Source organism: Bombyx mandarina, chromosome 17 (assembly GCF_030267445.1).
Source record: "Bombyx mandarina strain Sakado chromosome 17, ASM3026744v2".
Classification (NCBI taxonomy): domain Eukaryota; kingdom Metazoa; phylum Arthropoda; class Insecta; order Lepidoptera; family Bombycidae; genus Bombyx; species Bombyx mandarina.
The window spans coordinates 9,817,357-9,824,623 of NC_143223.1; the positions used below are offsets into that span (position 1 = coordinate 9,817,357).

Below are 7,267 nucleotides of genomic sequence, written 5' to 3' on the forward strand. Positions count from 1 at the left end.
CGGTTATCCGATCTGTATTTTATTGGGAATTGCCGTTCCGCCGCGTTATGGATCCCCCGCTGTGTCAAGTGATTAACTTGAGGACATGAATAAGTTTGTATCGGGAACGCTCCTCGCGGGGCAACTTTCCCCGTACATAAATTATCGCGGAACAAGACGCTTCAGAATTTATGAGACTCGCGTACAGTACGGCCATGTTTAGCTACCAATAACTCAATAATCCCATAAGAATTGGTGACAATTGACAGCCAAAAATATTCGCGAGCTAGCATGTTTATTGGATTTATTAATACTTTTACGGTCGGGTAATAGAACTTAATACAATACCATTGACTTATGGTTATCCTGTCAGAATTTGGTAGGGAGGAGCGTATGCGCGAGGCAATGTCGCGGGTATGCGATGCCGCAATGCCTCGCGTCAGAACTCTTGCTCCTAAGCGCCGCGTATACTGGTGGACTGATGAGATCGCCAGCCTACGCCAGTCCTGCAACGTCAGTCGACGTGCGTACCAACGAAGCCGACGTCGAAGGACGCATCGTGACCCTGAGGAGGAGGACCGCCTTTATGAGGTGTACAGGACGGAGGTGAGGGCCCTTTGCACAGCCATCAGAGAGGCGAAGGAAACCGCTTGGAATGATCTGCTCGCCTCGCTTGATCGTGATCCGTGGGGGCGGCCCTACAGGCTAGCGCGCAATGCGCTTCGCCCATGGGCTCCCCCTACGACCAGCACACTGCCGCCCGAGACATTGCACCGGGTGGTCGGGGGTCTATTTCCGGACTCATCCCGAACGGCCTTCATCCCCCCTGTAGTGGCAACGGCGCAGGTCGCTGACGGCGGAGAGCTGGAAGGTGTGTCCCAGGCGGAATTTGAGGCGGCAGTGGCGAGGATGCGCGTGAAGCGTACAGCACCAGGCCCCGACGGCCTGTCGAGTCGAGCATGGGCTCTCGCTTTAACTGAGGATGGTTTGGGACCTGCACTTCGAAGGCTGTTTAGCAGGTGCCTCCGCGAGGGCAGGTTCCCGGAGCCGTGGCGCACGGGCCGGCTGGTGCTTATCCCGAAGGACGGTCGCCCTAGAGACGAGCCCTCCGGGTATCGCCCGATAGTAGTGTTGGACGAGGTCGGTAAGCTCCTTGAGCGTGTGGTTGCCGGGCGTCTTGTTCAGCACCTGGAGAACATTGGGCCGGATCTCGCGTCCAACCAATATGGCTTCCGGAGAGGTCGGTCGACCGTGGACGCGGTCTTACGGGTCCGCGATCTTTCCGACCAGGCGTGCTCTGGGGGAGGTGTACTGTTGGCTGTATCGATTGATATTGCCAACGCTTTCAACACGATCCCCTGGAGCACGATCGTGGAGTCATTACGGTTTCACCGCGTCCCCACCGGTCTCCGTAATTTAATTGAGGATTATCTCTCAGGGCGGGCGGTGACCTTCCCCGAGCGGAATGGGTGGGGACGAAAAACAGTGTCGCGTGGGGTTCCACAAGGGTCGGTACTGGGTCCACTCCTTTGAAATATAGGCTTTGACTGGGTCCTCCGCGGGGCTAACCTGCCTGGCGTCGAAGTGGTTTGCTACGCTGACGACACGCTGGTGACGGCTCGCGGAGACGACTACCGGTCAGCAGCCGTCCTGGTTGTGGCTGCAGTGGCAACTGTGGTAAGACGAATAAAGAGACTCGGCCTCGAGGTGGCCCTCCAAAAATCCGAAGCAGTGTGCTTCCACTCAGCTCGGAAAGGGCCACCTCAAGGCGCGAATCTCGTAGTCGGGGGTGTCACCATTGCTGTCCAGCCGAAGCTCAAGTATTTGGGCCTCGTGCTGGACAGCAAATGGAGATTCGACCACCATTTTAAAGCGCTGGTTCCGAGGCTCATGGGGGCGGCAGGTGCGCTGACCCGTCTTCTTCCCAACGTCGGAGGATGCAGCGCCGGTACTCGGCGACTGTACCTTGGGGTGGTGCGCAGTATGGCCCTGTACGGTGCTCCCGTGTGGTCGCCCGCACTCTCCGCGAGAAACGCGGCTCTGCTGCATAGAGCTCAGCGGGCGCTTGCGGTGAGGGTCATCAGGGGGTACCGCACCATCTCTCAAGATGTGGCCTGCGCTCTCGCCGGATCCCTACCCTGGGACCTCGAGGCCGAAATCTTGGCTGCGGTATATCGGCGTAAGGCGCAGGCCTTGAGTCGGGGGCGGTCGCCCGGCCCGTCGGCTGTCGGTCGGTGGAAGCGTGCTGCGCGTCATGTAGCATACGCTAAGTGGAGAGAGCGATTGCTGAAAGAACTTGGCCAAACTTCGGCCACCCGCCGGCGCACCCTCGGGGCCCTGGTGCCCGTGCTGGAGGCATGGTCGGATCGGCGTCACGGCGTACTCTCCTTTCACCTTGCGCAGGTCCTCTCGGGACATGGCTGTTTCGGGAGGTACCTGTGGAAGGTCTGCAGGAGAGAGCCACACCCGGGCTGCCACCAGTGCGGGCACCCGGACGATGACGCGCAGCACGCGCTCGAAACGTGCCCGCGTTGGGAGCACTCGCGGCGAGATCTCGTCGCGATGCTGGGGAGAAACCTCTCCCTGCGGGCTGTCGTCGCCCGCATGTTAGAGGATCAGGGCTCGTGGGAGGCCATGGCCAGGTTTTGTGACCTGGTAATGGCGTCCCGTGAGGCTGAGGAGCGTGAAAGGGAGTGGGATCCCTCTTCAGCACCTCAGCGCAGAAGGCGGGATGGCCGGCGCGGGCGTGAAGCTCCCGCTCAGCCCCCGTAGGGACTATCAGGTGGCGGGTGCGGGGGCGCCCGGTACTCGACTGTCGGTCCGGTGGTGGGGCGGTGCAAGGTGGCTCATGTGCGCCGCCCACGGTGTATCTCCCGAAATGACGTCCTTCGGGATTTTCCCGGAGATGAAATCCCATCTTATCATCAGGACGGGTACCGGCGAAGGCAGACTTTCGGCGCGCACTGCGGTACCGTATGTCTGGTGTAGCCGGTGTGGTGGAGCTCGATGGGGTTTAGTCGGTAGTCGTTCTGCGGGGCAAGTGCTTCGCGCGCCTTTTTCAAGGCGTAGTCTCTTGCGAGGAATTCGGGGAGGTGGAGGACCTTCTCGTCCCCCTCTTCCTCTCAGGAGGCGCCGGAGTCCGACATAACCCGGTTCGTTACCCCTCCGGACCGGGTATCCGTAAATGGATTCCCCAGCGTTAAAAAAAAAAAAAAAAAAAGGGACGTTTTGGACAGACAACAAGTACTTTTACCATTAGCCTACGCATGTTATATTATATATATTGTTGCATTCCTAAAACCCTCTTGGAGTTATCAATGTTGCTTTCTATAAGCTAAATCGTGAATTTGAATTAAGGTTTTTTCTCAAACAGAGACGAATCTGAAATAGTCCTCTGAATATTTTCTTTGACGTTCTTCATCAATCCAACTTTGATTGTTAAGAGGCTATCAGAGAATATGGCCCTAAGAATAGAAAAGTATTTCATGATAGGATCTTTTATCGTCTATGCTGGCCGACTCTGGAATTTCGGCTCTAATTTTTTTATGATCCATTCCATTTTAAGATTATCTAAAAGAAACCGCTATAGTATAATAGGAGTAGGGGAAAGTGGGGGAAACGCGAACGCTGGGTAATGCCGAATTCAATGGTTCTAATATGTTAGAAAGATATATCCTAATTTTATTTGCCGCCAATTCGGAGATCACGCCACCACTGATACCAGTCAATAACACGGGAGACGCGGACGCACGTACTTAAAAAGGTATGCATTTTTCAATATTTTGTATGTTTTAGATGTAATTTTTTGGTAAATTCAAGTTGATGTAACTTTATTTCTATCTACTATAATAATTCAGCTTTTACATAGTGGAATAATCACATATTACTCAGCTAAATAATAATGATGTAGTAGGCAAAATAAATTTAACCAAAATTGTTTTTTGACCTTTAATTATTTTCGATCCCGCGGGGTAAAGACGAACACTCCATGTCGGGCAATCTCGAACATTCGCCGTTACCCCACTCCCGTTTGTTGGTACCCCGTTCAACTTTTTTTTAAATATTATTACAGATGCCTTGTACTTACAAAAGAAAGACCGAACTGAAGTATAGTTTAGAAGATCTCAAAAAGGCTATAGACGATGTTAAAATCAAAAAACTCTCCCTGCGTAAACATATAATGTTTCAAAAACCACTAATTTTGACCATCTAATGAAAGAAGTGTTAATAAAGCCATGGTCTGGATGAAAACCTTTATTTACAGACAATCAGGAAACGTAAGAAATCAAGAAGAAAACGGAAAGATGGCAAAAAGGAACCCAAATAAAAAGACTGAAATGTAATGAGAGAACACCTTCAAGCAAGAAGTATGAAAGATTATTAAAGAATTTGAACAATATAAAAAAATACTTTAGTGACTCTAGACAAAATACGAAAAAAAAAAGAAAAAGGCGAAAAAGAAAATAAAGACTACTTTTGTATTTTTTGTAGAGATAAATATATTGATCCTCCCGCTGAAGACTAGATTGTGTGCTATGTGTGCAAAAGATGGGCTCACGAGAGTTGTACTGACGGACAGTCAACATCGTTGGGTTTTAAATGTGGTGTGATCTATGTCGTTAATAATGTTAGTTCGTAATCACCCCACTTGGTGTTCGTATTTACCCGACTGATGTCGGGCAAAGCCGAACACTAAGGGTTTTGTTTTTCTTTCATATTTTTGCAATTTATTAAAAAAATATAAATGATGATTAGTGAATAAGTTAGACAGATAAGTAAACTTTATAATAAAAAAAATTAAAAAATCTGTGATTAAATTCCATTGTTTTATTTAAGGTTTCCCTTAGGTGTTCGTATATCCCCCACTTTCCCCTAATTGATATAATATAAATTGATATAATATGATATATATAAAAAAATGTAACAAGAATTTACTATCGATTTAAATGATGTATTAAATTGTTGTTATTGCTAAAGGAAACAAAGAACGGTCTAAATTGAAGGCAAAAAATTGTCGAAGTCATCAGTTAGCCCAGAAATATTACAATTTTATTTGTATTCCCACATCACAGATATCTACTTAGTCTGGCCATAAATACTGTTACAATTAAAAATAAACAAAATATTACATTTGAATTTGGAATCTGTCATTTTTATATGATTGCTCATTGAGATTTCTCATTTTAGCGCCAATACATTGTACAATATTTTGCGTTATTAAAATGGAGTGGGGTGATAAAGAGAACCGAATCGCTGTGATTGCATTACACAAAGTAGGTATGGAGCCAAATGCAATTTTTAAAACTCTCCATACGCTTGGTATTAGTAAAATGTTTGTGTACCGGGCTATTAATAGGTGCAATGAGACCTCCTCTGTTTATGACAGAAAAAGACCTGGCCGTCCACGTAGTGTTCGTACGAAAAAGGTGGTCAAAGCAGTAAGGGAAAGAATTCGAAGAAATCCTGTCCGAAAGCAAAAGAGTTTATCTCTGGAGATGAAGATAGTACTTAGAACCATGTCGCGTATTTTAAGATGACTTAGGACTTGCAGCCTATAAGAGACGTACTGGTCATTTCTGAACTGATAATTTAAAAGAGAATAGGGTGGTAAAATCGAAACAACTACTGAAGCGGTACGCAAAGGGAGGTCATAGAGAAATTTTGTTTACGGATGAGAATTTTTTTACAATTGAGCAACATTTTAACAAACAAAATGACTTGCTTGGTGGGGTATTAGCTATGAAGGAGTGACTGAGTCATGCTTTTGTGAAAAAGGTATCAAAACATCGGCACAAGTGTATCAAGATACCATTCTTGAGAAGGTAGTGAAGCCCCTTAACAACACCATGTTCAATAATCAAGAATGGTCCTTCCAGCAAGACTCGGCGCCAGGTCATAAAGCTCGGTCTACGCAGTCTTTGTTGGAAAAGAACGTTTCGGACTTCATCAAAGCTGAAGACTGGCCGTCGTCTAGTCCCGATCTTAATCCACTGGATCATGATTTATGGTCAGTTTTAGAGAGTACGGCTTGCTCTAAACGCCATGATAATTTGGAGTCCTTAAAACAATCCGTACGATTGGCAGTGAAAATTTTTCCCATGGAAAGAGATAACTGGCCCATGGAAAGTGAAACCACTTCGAATAAGCTTTTTATACTTTAAATTGTTTTATATTTATCTATTAAACTAACACACTGTAAAAGTAATAAATGTTATTTGCAATAGTTTTTTTTTATTTTTTTATTGTAACAGTATTTAGACTAAGTATACTAATATTATAAAGAGGAAAGATTTGTTTGTTTGTTTGTTTGTTTGTATTGAATAGGCTCCGAAACTACTGAACCGATTTGAAAAATTCTTTTACAGTTTGAAAGCTACACTTTTCACGAGTGAAATAGGCTATTAATCTATTTTAAAAAAACAAGGATCCTTAATAAAACTCCAATAATGTAACCCAAGATGTAAAAAAAATACCTAAAATATTCTTTACATCGCATGCCCTGCAAAAACTATTGATGATAAAATAAAATAATGTATACAGAGACAGACAGCATATGTCTAGCTATTATAATTATGCCGCAATAAGTATTCTTTTATTTTAAAAAGTAAAATAACGTCAAATTGTTTTATTAAATTTTTGTTAAAGACCCGAGTGGAGCCGGAGCGGGCCGCTAGTGTGAAATAAATGAATACCGCATTATTTTAAGTATGCACAATTACTGGTTGGAGAGCTTATTGGGAGCATGTATAGGTAACGTCATCATGACCATATTGCCGCGAGGAAGTATTGCGGTCCGGTCTCGATATGAGTAATAATGGTTTTAACATATTGTACATGCGCTCCAGTAATCTGTGAACATGGACAAGAATAAGTAATACATAGACATTAAAAAACATAATGGTAAACATATGCTCAATTTTCTTTAATCGCTTAGATGGGTGGACGAGATCACAACCCGCCTGGCGTCAAATGGTTACCGGAGCCTATAAACATCAACAATGTAAATGCCGCGACGCACCTTCGGACATGAAAAATTATAAGTCCCAGTTATATAGTTTAACTGCTGTCCCACCTTTCAAACCGAAACGCATTACTGCTTTAAAGCAGCAATAGGCAGGATGATGATACCTACCCGTACATTTCATTACACGATGTTGTTCCTTCAGCGTGGTAGTAATTTGTGAATGTGTGTCGAGTTCATTAGAAAAATTCGAACACCGTTGCATCGCTAGATACGAATGCATCGGACTTCTTAATTGAGGCCGTCAGCGCAAAAATTGTCTAAGCT

General features: G+C 45.7%; 1 long non-coding RNA gene across 1 annotated transcript; it reads left to right on the forward strand.

Annotated features, from left to right (window-relative positions):
- The first annotated feature begins 3,576 nt into the window (after positions 1–3,576).
- On the forward strand, positions 3,577–4,796 carry LOC149501140 (uncharacterized). The gene is made up of 2 exons (XR_016324452.1): positions 3,577–3,742; positions 4,052–4,796. It is a non-coding gene; the product is annotated as an uncharacterized LOC149501140 (long non-coding RNA).
- Positions 4,797–7,267: the final 2,471 nt, after the last annotated feature.